This window comes from Schistocerca nitens, chromosome 8 (genome assembly GCF_023898315.1).
Source record: "Schistocerca nitens isolate TAMUIC-IGC-003100 chromosome 8, iqSchNite1.1, whole genome shotgun sequence".
NCBI lineage: Eukaryota > Metazoa > Arthropoda > Insecta > Orthoptera > Acrididae > Schistocerca > Schistocerca nitens.
In genome coordinates this window covers 355,825,693-355,841,869 of record NC_064621.1, presented here as the reverse complement: position 1 = coordinate 355,841,869, position 16,177 = coordinate 355,825,693, and the positions used below count along the sequence as shown (strand labels likewise).

Sequence of the window (16,177 nt, the reverse complement as noted above, 5' to 3'; positions counted from 1 at the left end):
GCGACTGTAGCAGCAGCGCGATTCCAGACTGAAGAGCCTAGAACCGCTCGGCCACAGCTGCCGGCGCATAAAGTGAGTAGTTCTAAGTTTCAACTGTACATTCCTTACTTCCCTGTCACGCCGTGGTAATCTAGTGTAGTTGACTTTCATCATAATAATATTTTATACTGCATTTAATCATTTCTAATCATAGTGAGTCATTTCTGTTTTGTAGTATTGTTTTGCATTGTGGCTGTTGGCTAAAGAACACAGTTTGCTTTAAACGTGTTTTTTCGAAAGACATTCGTTTTTAATGTATTGTGTTACAATCCCCATCTAATTTTCTCGCGCAGAACTAAAAAATAGGAAAATTTTAAAGCGTCACATTCCAATCCAAACTCAACGCCATTACATATTCTTAGTGGATAGCGTTCTGAATGACTTGCAGGTACTTAGCAGAGTTAAAGCTGGATTTCACTGTTTCATCATTTCAGATGTTTGACGTTTTAAGAGTTCTGATTAAAATGTACAACACAGAAAATATGTAAATCAGGAACATGGTTGTGGTAGCAACCATCATTTGGACCAGTTTTTTCGGTCACAATAATTCTTTTGTGCGCTTAAGTTATCAATATAGTTGGTCAGAAATATCAAGTAGAGAAGACTCATAGTGAAAGTCGCCAATTAGGATAAAACTTGGACCACGAAAGGCACATAGGTTTTAATTTGGATAAACAACTGATCAATGCGTCGAAACGACCAACGGCTGGAGAAACTCTTGACTAGAGGGGTGGCTATGCTAAATGAAACCTATATAAAGCGCTTCCTACATAACTAGTAAAATCTGTAAATAGAAGCATACTCTAATTTAATTTTGTGCATCAAGTATATCAGTTTCAGGTCTTTGGTGAATTAGCTACAGTTTTCTGTGGTCGGAACTAGAACAGTCACAGCGAACTGAAGCTGTGTCTCGATCCTCTGCAATAATTTTTCCCTCAGCAACTGGCTGTCTCTTTTTCGCACTACCATACGTATTGAAGAACTCCGATTATGGTCTTCCTGCGGAATACTTAAGTCCCTTGTATACAAAATAAATAAATAAATACAAAACATGTTAATGGGAGTAGCGCTGGAGTCCGCCTGTTTTCCTTTACCGGTGCGGCACAAAATTATACTGGGTGGCATACCTACCAGGCGTCCACTCTTGCCTCCTCCGATTTCTTCTGCTAGGTCAGTTGGCATTGCATTTGTCTCACTGGCAGACCAAATGTGTTCACAATGACAGAAATGTCCTAATATTGTCCAAAGACACTGAACTTTAATTTCCGAAGAACGAGGTAAAATTCACTGTGCGGTCAAATGGATTTCGTTTAAAGTCAAAACTGAGAAGATTCCTTTCATCACATCGCTGCTGATTTCCATTCCAGTATTTATCCAACTCAGTCTAACTCTGCCCGTAATGACCTCGACATCCACAATAAATTGAGCAATAACTTCTCTTTCCTTCTAGAACGCTTCACCGATTCTCCCTTGTTCTTTCTGGCCCATCTCTCCTTTACTCCATAAATGCCTATTTCTCCCTCCCTCTCTCCCTTCTTTTTCGGTTTCAGACCCCTACTCCGCATCAGTTTTTTACCTCCTTTCTCCCTAGCTTCATCATTCTCAACTACTAGATACCCCTCACACTGTGACACTATACACACACACACACACACACACACACACACATATATATATATATATATATATATATATATATATATATATATATATATATATATATATATATATATATATATATTGCAGAAGTTATCTCCATTACTGTTAATAAATGTATCCCACTGTGAGACTAGATAGTCAGTGACTCATGGAACATTGATCGAGGTTGCCTACGGAACCATGATTGTACCCAGGTGTGCACCGGTTTGTCCAGAGCAAATCGACGGCTGCGAAAGTCTTTCTTCTGGGTTCTAAAAATACGGAAATCACGAAAGGAGAGATCGAGATTGTATTGGGGATGTGTGAGAACTTCCTAGCAAAACTTCTGAAGCGTACTCGAGACAACCTTGGTAACATGTGAGCCCGCAATCCGTACAGTCCGTCTCTAACCATTCGATTTCCTTAGCTTTTGGAGACCTGAAAAAAGACGTTCGTGAACGTCGATTTCCTTCGGACAAAGAGGTACCCTTCTCGGTACAATCATGGTTGCATTGGCAACCGTCAACATTTTTCCACGTAGACGATGACCGTCCTGTCTCATAGTGGGATAAAAGTATTAGCAGTTATGGCTATCACTTTTGAACTAATAAACAATTTTCTTATTTTTTCCAACGGTGTTTCAATAATATATATTCAGCAGTTTCCCACAGGTCTAAACGGGGCTGTCATCAAGATATAATTTGTCACTCTTTTTCAATTAATAATCATAGGGATCTACTGCCGTACTACATCGATAGTTAGACTTAATTTCTCAATAATTATGCTAGGCACAATGTTTTTAAATACTATAATCTCGTAAAATATGATATACCAGGTGTTTCTTCTACGTGAAAAATCAACTGAATTTGACGATTTAAACTGTTATTATTTTTATTGTTATTTATTACTGTCATAGCTATAGTCCAAGTAAGCAAGAAGAGTTGGGATTGGTTTTGGGGGGAGAGACCAAACTGCGAGGTCATCGGTCTCATCAGATTAGGGAAGGATGGGGAAGGAAGTCGGTCGTGCCCTTTCAAAGGAACCATCCCGGCATTTACCTGAAGCGATTTAGGGAAATCACGGAAAATCTAAATCAGGATGGCCGGATGCGGGATTGAACCGTCGTCCTCCCGAATGCGAGTCCAGTGTGCTAACCACTGCGCCACCTCGCTCGGTGCAAGAAGAGTGTATTATTATTTACTTAGTACGAAGAGTCCCTCTCTCCCCCCCCCCTCCCCCCGGCGTTGATGGGAAAGCTTCCATGTCCGATCCCTTCATTGATTGGACCGGTAGTTCAGAAAAAGGGAAATAGATAGGTTAAAGTTAGATATAGTGGGAATTAGTGAAGTTCGGTGACAGGAGAAATAGGGCTTCCGGTCAGGTGAATACAAGTATAAATACAAAATCAAATAGGGGTAATGCAGAAGTAGATTTAATAACGAATAAGAAAATGGAATGCGGGTAAGAGACTATGAATACTATAGCAAATTCATTATCATAGCCAAGACAGCCCGCGTTCACTACACTAGTACAAGTTTATAAGTCAACAAGCTCTTGCAGATAATGAAAATATTGAAGAAATATATGATGAGATAAGAGAAATTATTCAGATAGCTAAGCGAGACGAAAATTTAATTATGTTGGGGACTGGAATTCGATAGCAGTAAGAGAAGGAATAATAGTTGGTGAATATGGATTGGTGGAAAATTGAAAGTGGGATGCGCCTGTCAGAATTTTGCACAGAGCATGATTTAATCATCATCAACATTTGGTTTAAGAATCATGAAAAAAAGTCGTATACATGAAAGAGATCTGCAGACACCGGAGGGTTTCAGTTTGGTTATATAATGTTTAAGACAGACATTTCGGAACCAGAATTTAAATTGTAAGACATTTCCAGGGGCAGATATGAACTCTGACCACATTTTATTGGTTATGAACGTAGATTAAAACTGATGATATTGCAAAAGGTAGGAAATTAAGGATATGGGATCTGGATAAGTTGAAAGAACAAGAGGTTCTTGAGAGTGACAGAGGGAGCATTAGACAACAACTGACAAGGACGGGGAAGGAATACAGCAAAAGACGAATGGATAGCTTTAAGAGATGAAATAGTGAAGGCAGCGGAGGATCAAGTAGGTAAAAGACGAAGGCTAGTAGAGATCCTTGGATAACACCAGAGGTATTGAATTTAAATGATGAAAGGAGAAAATATAAAAATGCAGTCGAAAGGAAACACACACGTCTAAAAAATGAGACTGTCAGTAAGTGCAAAATAACTAAGCAGGAATGGCTAGAGGTCAAATGTAAGATTTAGAAACATATAACACTAGAGGAAAGACAGATACCACCAGGAAAATTAAAGAGACCTTTGGAGAAAGGAGAACCTGTCCAAAGAAAAGAAGGGAAAGCTGAAAGATGAAAGAAGAATGTAGAGGGTCTATACGAGAGAGATGTGCTTGAGGGCAGTATTATAGAAATGAAGAGGATGCAGAAGAAGATGAGATGGGAGATATGATACTACGTGAAGAACCTGATAGAGCACTGCAAGACCCAAGTCGAAACAAGGGCTCGGGAGTAGAAAATATTTCACTAGAAATGCTGATAGCCTTGGGAGAAACAGCCATGACAAAACTCTTCAATCTGGTGAGCAAGATGTAGGAGACAGGCAAAATACCCTTAGACTTCTATAATAATTCAAATTCCTAAGAAAGAAAGTGCTGACAGTTGTGAAAATTACCTATCAGTTTGATAAGTCATTGTTGCAAAATACCAACATGAGTTGTTTACAGGAGTATGGAAAAACTGATAGAAGCCAACCTCGGTGAGTATCAGTTTGGATTCCGAAGAAATTTAGAAATACTGACTCTACGACTTCTCACAGAAGACAAGTTAAGGAAAGACAAACCTACGGTTACAGTATTTGTAGACTAAGAGAAAGCTTTAGACAATGTTGACTGGAATACACTCTTTGAGATTCTGAGGGTAGCAGGGGTAAAATACAGGGTGCAAAAGGGTATTTACAACTTGTGCAGAAATCAGATTGCAGTTATAAGAGTCGAGGGGCATGAGAGGGGAGTGAGACAGGGTTGTAGCCTGTCCTCGACGTTACTCATCTGTACATTGAGCAAGCTGTAAAGGAAACCAAAGAAAAATTTGGAGAATGACTTAAAATTTCATGGAAGAAAAATAAAAACTTTGAGGTTTGCCGATGACATTGTAATTCTGTCAGACACAGCAAAGGACTTGGAAGACCAGTTGAACGAAATGGACGGCGCCTTGAAAGGAGGATACAAGATGGATATCAACAAAAGCAAAACGAGGATAATGGAATGCAGTAGAATTAGATCGGGTGATTCTGAGAGAAAAAGATTAGGAAATGAGACAGAGAAAGTATTACACGAGGTTTGCTATTTGGGCAGCAAAGTAACTGATGATGGTCGAAGTAGTGAGGATATAAAATGTAGACTGGCAATGATAAGAAAAGCTTTTCTGAAGAAGAGAAATTTTTTAACATTAGTTTTAAGAAGTCTTTTCTGAAAGTATTAATATGGTGTGTAGCAATGTTTGGGAGTGAAGCATGGAGGATAAACAATTTAGACAAGAAGAGAATAGAAGCTTTCGAAATGTAGTGCTACAGAAGAATGCTGAAGATTACGTGGATAGATTACTTAACGAATTGGGGCGAAGAGAAATTTGTAGCACAACCTCACTAGAAGAAGGGAACGGTTGGTGGGATGTATTCTGAGGCATCAAGGAATCACCCATTTATACCTGGGTGGAAGTGTGGGGAGTAAAACCGTAGAGGGAAATCGAGAGATGAGTACAGTAAGCAGATTCACAATGATGTAGGTTGCAGTAGTTACTCGGATATGAAGAGGCTTGCACAGGATGACGTAGGACGGAGAGCTGTATCTAATCAGTCGTAGACTGAAGACCACAACAACAGCAGCGACAAGGAAGAGAGCAGAAGAATAAGGAAATGAGAGAGCCTAGGCGTACTCTACAACTAACTTTTCCAAAATACTCGTGCACCGCTGTCTTTCCCGAGATACAATTCGCTCAGTCAAATAATGTTGTAGTATATTTTACAGTAGAAAATAGTGAACAGCACAATATTTCGTATTTTGGGTTTCGATTCTATAATATTCTTCCTTTTCCTGTACCAACCTCCGGCATGTGAGGTTCGCTTAAACCTGCATGCTATGTATTTCATATGGCTGTCGTGTTCGGGATGATCACGTAGCTTTTTTTAAGTAGACATGTTACTTGCATAGTTTACGAAGTTGATTAAAACAAAATCATTTGATTCAACTATTTTTTTAGTCATCAGTCATCTCAGTGGTTAGACGCAGCCCCCCACAAATTCCTCTCCTGTGCCAACTTCTTTATCTCAGAGTAGCACCCACCTGAGCACTTGTTATTTGCTGGATGTGTTACAATATCTGTCTTCCTCCGCAGGTTTCACCCTCTGCACCTCCCTCTAGTACCACGGAAGTCATTCCCTTACGTCTTAACAGATGTCCTACCATTCTGTCCCTTCTTCTTCTCATTGTTTTACATATATTCCGTTCCACTCTTATTCTGCGCACTACTTCCCCATTCCTTACCTTATCAGTCCATACGTCTATAGCACAACAGCACAACATCTCAAATGCTTCGATTCTCTTCTGCCCTGGTTTACCCACCGTCCGTGTTTCACTACCATACAATGCTGTTCTCCAAAGGTACATTCTCAGGACTTTCTTCCTCAAATTAAGCCCTTTGTTTGATAGTGGTAGACTTCTCTCGGCCAGGAATGCCAATTTTGCCAATAGTAGTCTGCTTTTGGTGTCCTCCTTGCTCCTCCTGCCATGGGTTATTTTGCTGCCTAGCTAGCAGAATTCCTTTACTTCATCTATTTCGTGACCATCGATCCTAATGTTAAGTTCCTCACTGTTCTCATTTCTGCTGCTTCTTATTACTTTCGTCTTTGTTTGATCCATATTCTATACTCAGTAGACTTTTCATTCCATTCAAAAGATCATTTAATTCTTCTTCACTTTCACTGAGGATAGCAATGTCATCAGCGAATCTTATCATTGATATCCTTTCACCTCGAATTTTAATTCCGCTCTTGAACCTTTCTTTTATTTCCATCATTGCTTCTTCGATATATCGATTGAACAGTAGTTCTTTTCAACCAAATCTCAGAGAGCCGGGAGCAGGCAAACTGGCTTCCATTTGCGAAAATTTGGGAAGGTGTTACTATTTCCACCACTGAGGTGTTGTTCATGAGCCAAATGATAACGAGCAAGCAAACACGCAAATAAGGCCACCCGCTGATTTTTACGATTTTGGCATAGACCATGCGTTACCCGTACACCATATAGTTGAACCTTCACCATTTGGTGCAAATGTGACACAGTGGTGAAATAATCACAGTTCATCATGTTTGCCAGTTCTCGAGAACACTGAAGTGGACCATTATGGATTAATGCCTTTAAACGATCTTCATAAAACCCGGAAAGCCTTCTGAACGTAGAGAGTCACTATTGTCGAAACGACCCTCCTTAAAACTTTCTGTGTTCTATGCAGTGATATTATCCTCACACATGGTGGAAATGTTTCTGGCCGCCTACACTGCTGTCACCCCTCTCTTGAATTCAAACAGAAGGATATGTCGGTAATGTTGCGACGTTCTAGCCTCCACAGCTCCACTCACTATCTCCAAATGACAAAATGACAATATATGAAGTCAAGTAGCAACAGTGAACTACAAATAAAAAATGGAAATCCACAAATAAACCAATATCATCCGGAATACCAACATGCAAAACAAAAAGGCTACCAACTTATTCACCAACGTAATACATAATAATCAAGGGAAACCACTTGAAAACTTTCGTTGGAACACTGGGATTAAAATTAGAGAGGGAGAGAGCAGTAGCAGAATATATTTTGTCTGCGAGAAGTATTGTTTTTCAGAATCTTCATGATTTTCTGGTATTCTTTATTTTGGCATTCTTTTTCCTTTCCTCCCAGCGTTATCCTCTTGTTTAGCTCTGTTTTCTTTTCTGCTGTCTAGAGATTATGTTGCTCTCGTTCTTTTTGTCATTTTACTGTAAAACCTGAAGATATTTCATTTTTGTTTTGAATTTTTCCATTTTCAACATTTTCTTTCGATATAGTCGTATCTTCTAAGAATTTTGAGTTTTTGTTGAAATACGGAAAAATGTGTGTTCTAAACTCTCTTCACACGTTTACTTAATAAAAGCAGCTGGAAGAGTCTTGGGAGCAGTGTTGTGTTAGCAAGACATTCTAATAGGTCCAACTTTCGACATAAAAGTTTTCTGGGTTTGGTACCACGTCATAATGTAAAACTACTGCTGCTATAGAAAAGCCAACGTTTCGGCCACGCTTGCACCGGCCTTCTTCTGGGTCTAATGGTGCGTTCTAGCTATTCAGTGTCCTTTATATTTTGTTGTTAGTGTTCACTGCGCATGCCATTACGTCATAATTTTAAAAAGGTAGTTAGTTTATTGGTCACTTAAGGGAGAAGGAGAGGTGCAAAATGGTTCAAATGGCTCTGAGCACTATGGGACTTAACTTCTCTGGTCATCAGTCCCCTAGAACTTAGAACTACTTAAACCTAACTAACCTAAGGACATCACACACATCCATGCCCGAGGCAGGATTCGAACCTGCGACCGTAGCAGTCGCGCGGTTCCGGACTGAGCGCCTAGAACCGCTAGACCACCGCGGCCGGCGGAGAAGGAGAGGGAACTTTATTTTAATAGGTTATTGCGGTAGAGGGAGAACGTGACCTCTGTTGTCCATTGGCTCTTGTGTTATGTACCATGATTGGTGGCCACCGTCGAATGAGAAGTTTGCTGTTGTTTACCAACTGCTGGACGTCGGCCGCGCGGCGGCAGTTACTCGCCGGTAGTGCTCGTGCCTCGTGTTGACAGTGCGGTCTGTCGGGCTCTGATTGCTGGCAGCCAAGATGGAGCAAGCCTGAGTCCAATCTCTCTGTTCATGTTTTTAGGGTGTTTAAGTATTTCGATGGCTTCTCTGATTTTGCGTTTCGTCATAATTGGCTGCTTGGCCAACACACAGGCTTCGCTGAATTTTATTTCTTTTCCGCAGTCATGGTGATGTTCTGCCACTGCGGATTTGTTGTGTTGCCCTAGACGAATATAACGCTCGTGCTCCCGAATACAAAGGACACTGCATAGCTAGAACACACCGTTAGACCCAGAAGAAAGCCGCTGCAATCGTGGCCGAAACGTTGGCTTTTCTATAGCAGCAGTAGTTTTACATTATGACGCGGTACCAAATCCAGAAAACTTTTATGTCGACTGACTCCGGCCGCGGAAGCCTACGCAATTATATTAGGTCCAACTTTGTTTATGGCCAAAGGTATAGATAGGCCATATTTTACATTCCCTTAATTCTACAGCAACTGTCCATCTCCGCTAGGCAACAAACGAAGAAATCTGTGTAGAAGAAATACAATGTTAATTACTGTCTTTTGCTAGAAAAAGGAAGTATTAGTCTATTTCCCAATGAAGCTCTGCTCACTGCTGCTGTTTCATCAGCTCCGAAACAGTTGAGAAAGTTTGATATCCTGATTGAACTAGTTTAATCATTTTGACATATTTGTTATATTTATAGAGAGTACTCATTGGCATTTTCGCCACTCATGACGCACCTTTGAAAGTTACAAATGATTAACAAGCCAGGCGAAAATAAATCGCTGCACTTTCAGCAGAATCCCTTTTTAAATACTAATCAAAGCAGAGATGACAGATCTTCCTGAATGGTCACCATCGAAGTGCAGTCGTGGAGGGGCCCCACTTAATATTTACAAAAAATGTGAATGTAGGCTTCAGTTTAGAATGGCACTTCCCCTCCATCGTTCGGTACTTCCCCTACAGCATCTCCCCGCAACCCCCACCACTTCCTCAAAAAAAAATGGTTCAAATGGCTCTGAGCACTATGGGACTTAACATCTGAGGTCATCAGTCCTCTAGAACTTAGAACTACTTAAACCTAACTAACCTAAGAACATCACACACATCCATGCCCGAGGCAAGATTCGAACCTGCGACCGTAGCAGTCGCGTGGTTCCAAACTCTAGTGCCTAGAACCGCTCGGCCACTATGGCCTGCGCCACTAGCTCACTCCCCATGTATGCCCTGCTCTCTGCGCACCTACAGGCTACAGTATTCTGTGCAGACTCTACACCCCCACGTAATTGAATTATGACGCCTGTTCTAACTTTAAATTATTAATGCGTCGTGTAATGTATTTTAGCATACTGACCTTTTTCTGAGTTGATTTTCTTTCTGTCTGCATTTTATTTCCTCTCTTCTTCAGCCATTATCAGCTACTTTTTGCCCCTATAGCAAAACTCACCTACCACTTTTAGTGTCTCAATTCCAAATCTAAGCACCGCCTTATTTAATTCGATTACATTCCATTACACTTGTTTTACTTTTGTTAATGTTCGTTTTACAAACACTTTTCAATGCACTATCCATTCTGTTCAGCTGCTTATACAAGACCTCTTCTGCCTCTGAGGGAATTATACTCTCATCAGCAAATCTCTGAGCTTTAATTTCCTTTCCATATTTCTCCTTGATTTTCTTTACTACTTGCTCAGCGTACTTATTGAATAACGTCAGAGATAGGTTAAACATCTGTCTCTTTCCTTTCTCAATTACTGTCTCCTTTTCATGCCTTCGACTCTTATAACTGCAGTATGCTTCTGTCCAAGTTGTACATAACGTTTCGCTCCCTGCCTTTTATCTTCGCTTCCTTTAGAATTTCAGATAGTGTATTCTGGTGTACATCGTCGAATTTCTTTAAATCTACAAATTCTATAAACGTAAATTTGTCTTCCTTCGACCTGTTTCCTAAGATAATTCGCAGGGCCAGCACTGCTTTTCGTGTTCCTGCATTTCTCTGAAAGCCAGACTGATACACCCGATGTCGACTGCTACTAGTTTAACCATTATTCTATAAATAATTGGAATCTGGATTCTGTAACTATTTCTTAGAAAATTGACATTTTCGTAATACTCACATCTACTTTGTTTGGAATTGGCATTATTACCATATTCTTGAAATTTGAGGGTATTCCGCATGCCATGCTGTCTTGTACTCCAGGTGGAACAGTTTGGCAATGACAAGCTCTCTAAAAGATCTTAATAATTCAGAGGGAATTTCTTTTATACATGGGATTTGTTCCGAGTTAGGTCTCCTAGTGCTTTGACAAATTGCTATCGCGGTATCGTATTATCTCCCATCTCCTCTTCATTCACTTCCTCTTCTTTTTCCTTAATACTGCCTTAAATTCATTTCCTTTGTATAGACCTTCTACATACTGGGAGTTAGGGATCTATTCATTTCCCTTATATAGACCTCAAACATAAGGGACTTAGGGATCGAAGTCCAGATATTTTTATTGCTGACTGAGGACAGTGTACTAAACAACATTACATCAGTTCAAAAAGAAAAAAAAAAGGTTCAAATGGCTCTGAGCACTATGCGACTTAACTTCTGAGGTCATCAGTCGCCTAGAACTTAGAACTAATTAAACCTAACTAACCTAAGGACATCACACACATCCATGCCCGAGGCAGGATTCGAACCTGCGACCGTAGCGGTTGCTCGGTTCCAGACTGCAGCGCCTAGAACCGCACGGCCACTCCGGCCGGCCATTACATCAGTATTTACTTCATTTGAAGACTAGTAATTATATGTGTTAGTATATTTTTAGATTGGTTAGTACCTCCAAGCACATGTGGTAAGAGCAAGCCACTAATACTTATTTTTCCATGGGCGGCAGGTCAGCTGCTGATGTTTGGACGAATGAACTCAAAACCTTTATTCTATACTGACAGGCATAGTCCATTTAGTGGTGCAGTTACGACCATGCATAAAACATTGAACAGTGAATGATGTGGCGTGTTTGCGGGAACACTGTTAGACGCAGAGAAAAAAAATCAACTAACACACTAAATTGGGAGCGTACTAAGGGATCAATGATCACAATATCTGCAATTCCACCCCTAAACCACTATATATATTCCTTCCTCCTTTCTGTTCTTTGCCGGGTACTGGCTTGCCATTTGAGCTGTTGATATTCACGCAACTACCTCTATTTCCTCCAAACGTCTCTAGTCATTCCCAGTTAGCCCGTTCGCACTTTCTCTGTCTCATTTTTTAGACATGCGTATTCCCTTTTACATGCTTGATTTGATGCATTTTTATAATTTCTCCATTCGTCTCTTAAAATCCAAGTATCGTGTGTTATTGTACTGGGACTTGTCTTTCTGCCTATTTCGCCCTCTGATGCATTCACTATTTCACCTTAACATCTTCTATTGTATTCGTTTCCCCTGTTTCAGCAAATTGTTAGCTAAAGCTCCCTTTGAAACTTTCAGCAGCCTGTGCTTCTCTCAATTTGTCCGATGTCCCATCTCCTTAATTTACTACCTTCCTGCAATTTCTTCAGTTTTAATCTGCAGTTCATAGCCAACAAATCACAGCCGGAGTCTACCGTAACCGCGGAAAATGTTTACAGTTTAAAATCTGCTTTCGAAATCTCTTTTACATATCGAAGCATGCAGTACACTTCTTGCCAACTTGGCATTTGTTGCACGCCCTCATCATCAATTTACAGTGTAGTTTTTGTAATGCAAAACATATCGCATCAGAGGTTACTGTAGTGATACAATGGCATTAACATTTTGTTGATATAAGGGAAAAGTTAATTTGCCAGCGTTAACATAAACTTTATTTTTCAACTCACTTTATCAAGGACGCCTTTCAAAGGATCCAGGAATTCAAAGAATTATATCTATAATATAGAAATATTTCAATAATATAGAAATGACACACGAAAGTAACAACATTCTGTGAAATCGCGTTCTAGGGACATTTGTGTTTAAATGTTTCAGCTTGTTCATTTGCAGTAACTAACGCATACCGGATAACTAAAATACCACAACTGTTAGGTCGTTGATGTTGTCAGTAGTTGAAAGCAAAACGGTGCAGTAACAAAGCTATTGTGGACAACACAGACTGTACACATTGTTTACTGACGTGGTTTTTTCGCTTGGTTTTGTCTATGCTTAAACGGAACTAACTTGCTACTCATTTGCCGCGTTTACCATAAAAACTGAAATAAGCTCCTAACTATCAGCTTCTTCATTTTGAATGGCTACGTCTTCCCTTATTATATTTTAAGCTACGCCTCAAAGAAAAACAGTAACGGGTCGGACTGAAAGTCGAAGAGCTAGAGAAATACAATTTTTGTGTTGACAAAGTTATAGGAACATTGTGGACATCGGTTACGAAAACTCTGTTGTTGTTTTGGAAAGTAGTGTTCAGCTAATAACTAAGAATCTGCATATGAATAAATTCCAGTTAATTATATAAAACATTGGAGTTTCCTTACTTTATGAATACAATTAGTCGAATTTCGGCTACAGGTGATTCTAGTAATGATCATTCACATTTGGTCACTTACCAAATAGTATCAAAAGTCTGACAGATAACCAACAAGTATTTAAGAAGAAATTAAAAGAATTTCTGAATGACAACTCCTTCTACTCCATAGAGGAATTTTTAGATATAAATTAAGAAAAAAAAAACAAAAAACAAAAAAATATTTAAAAAATAAAAATAAAATAAATAAATAAAAAACACAAAAAAATAAAAAACGTTGTTATATTAACTTAAGTATGTTGTTAAATTAACTTAATTATGTCATGTATTGGAAAATTAGACTCGTTCCACATCATTACGAAATATCGTATTCATGATCCATGGAACTAGTATTAATCTAATCTAATCTAATCTTGCTACGGTGTCGAACTCGGGAAACCTCGAGCCCGCTCGATTGCAATTATCGTTTTCAGTCCTACCACAGAAATTGCCAATTCGATGTCTCATACCACATGAAGTAGTCATTCTCGACCATCAGTTTCTCATTTCAAGGTACTGACCTCAGGACCTCGTAACGCCTATATAGTTTTATGGCACCATGTATGTGCTCACTTTAGCAGCATCTAGGCAGAGTGCATACAGAATGTCCTTGTGTGCAGGGTTTCCAAGGTTTCCACTTGGCGTGTCTAAAGCTGGAACTGATGCATAGGTTCCTGGATAAAATTCATCTGCATATATGCTATTATTACTGGTATATTGTTTTCAATAATTGAAATGTTATACCGACATGTATCTCAGAACGTAAACAAGTTTTGAACCAAAGAATAATAAATAATTGTTCGATGTCTTGAATACGGGGCTAGCACTGGCCCTTACCAGGTTGGATTAATAGAAGAGATAGACATGATCCAGCGAAAAGCAGCGCGATTCGTCATGGGGACATTTAGTCAGCGCGAGAGCGTTACGGAGATGCTGAACAAGCTCCAGTGGCGTACACTTCAAGAAAGGCGTTACGCAATACGGAGAGGTTTATTATCGAAATTACGAGAGAGCACATTCCGGGAAGAGATGGGCAACGTATTACTACCGCCCACATATATCTCGCGTAATGATCACAACGAAAAGATCCGAGAAATTAGAGCAAATACGGAGACTTACAAGCAGTCGTTCTTCCCACGCACAATTCGTGAATGGAACAGGGAAGGGGGGATCAGATAGTGGTACAATAAGTACCCTCCGCCACACACCGTAAGGTGGCTCGCGGAGTATAGATGTAGATGTAGAAACCACTTTCGATGCCTTCGTGAGTCCACATCAAGATTTTTCAAAGATCTTTTAAACATGAACAAGTGCTAGAATAAACTGTTACAGCAGTTTGTAGAAGTAAAACTATAACTACGTTTGAGTGAATTTAACACGAACGTTGCTTCCGCAGTAACCACTTTTTAGCGCTCTGTTCTTTTAGGAGACGTGCCCCCCCCCCCCTTCACATTTTTTTTCTCTCCTGTGCCAACATCTTCATCTCAGAGTAGCACTTGCAACCTACGTTCTCAATTATCTGCTGGGTGTATTCCAATCTCTGTCTTCCTTTACTGTTTTTGACCTCTGCAGCTCCCCCTAGTACCATAGAAGCCAGTCCCTGATGTTGAAACACATGTCCTGTCATCCTGTCCTTCTCCTTGCAAGTGTTTTCCTCATATTCCTTTCCTCTCCGATGCTGCGCATAACCTCCTCATTACTTACCTTATGAGTCCACCTAATTCGTCTCTGTACATGAGAACTCACTTATCTGCGTTTTCGAGACCTACTGATAAACACAGGTTTTGTGTGTATCAGCGCTAGCGTATTTCTTAGCGTCATTTTTGTCTCTGAGACACATTGAAACGCACTGATAAGTCAAACATTATGGCCACCTGCTTCTTAACAGCGTGGCGATCCACCTTTAAAACACAATACCGCAGAGATTCTGCTCGGCATAGGTTTGACGAGTCCTTAGTAGGCTTCCGGGGGATTCGGCACCAGATATCTCTACTCACAGGCCACGCAATGTCGGTAAATAACGGGACAGTAAATTAAAGGCGGTGAGCTGGAGTTCGATACCGTTCCTTCAGGTGAATTTGGTGGCCAATACTTGGGAACTTCACAATCATGCTCCTCAAACCTGTATTCCTGACATGAGTCAGTCTATGGCCCACTGCAGTGTACGGTGTGTGAAGAAAATTTCACAAGCCAAGATCGCAAAAAAAAAAAAAAAGCATTCTATTGGATGACCAGTTTCTACAGAGTTACGCTATCATTATCGGATCTTATGCTTTTGAATTTTTGCAACATATTATCCACATATCACGAGATCCCATGATGGCAGCATAGCTTTGTCGAAACCGGTCATCCAATAAACTGCAATTTTAGCAATCATACCTGTGAAGTTTTCTTCAGTTACCATACTCCTCAAACCGCCAGCCTTTGACAGAGACTGTTATCCTGCTGTGAGATGCTGTCGCCATCGGGGAAGACATCAGTCATGGTGAGCGGGGGGCGTGGGGGGAGGGGGGGGGGGAAGCAGGTGATCCACAACAATGTTCAGATAGTCCACATCTCTCACGGTGCCTTCGAATACCACACAGGTGCTACGGAGGACAAGGTTAATGCCCCCCATAGCATAATGATGTACCCACCAGTCCATGGCGGGATGCATGTTTCAGTCTTTTTCCTGAGTGAAGGCCATCGACCAGGTGCAGTAAGAAACGTGATTAATCCGACCAGGCAACACGTTTCCCATTGATCCAAGGTCCAATCTCGATGGTCCAGTCTGCAGTGCAGTCGTAAATGGCGATGTCGTAGGGTCAACACGGGAACACGTAGGGATCGTCTGCAGAGGAACCCTATGTTCAACAATGTGCGCTGAATGGCGTGATCGGAAGCACTTATGCCTGCATCAGTGGTGTACTTTGTCGTCAGACCTGCCACATATTACTGCCTACCCTGCCTTACAGAGCAGGCAGGCCTCCAACGTCCACAATCTGTGATGAGACATGCACTCTATCAGCATGTCACCTCCTCT

General features: G+C 40.5%; 1 protein-coding gene across 1 annotated transcript in view; it reads left to right on the top strand.

Moving 5' to 3' along the window:
- Positions 1 to 16,177, top strand: part of LOC126199564 (probable cytochrome P450 301a1, mitochondrial) — a gene marked incomplete at its 5' end in the record, with an annotated part of 110,084 nt that overhangs the window by 40,433 nt on the left and 53,474 nt on the right. The gene's annotated exons all lie outside the window — the stretch shown is intronic.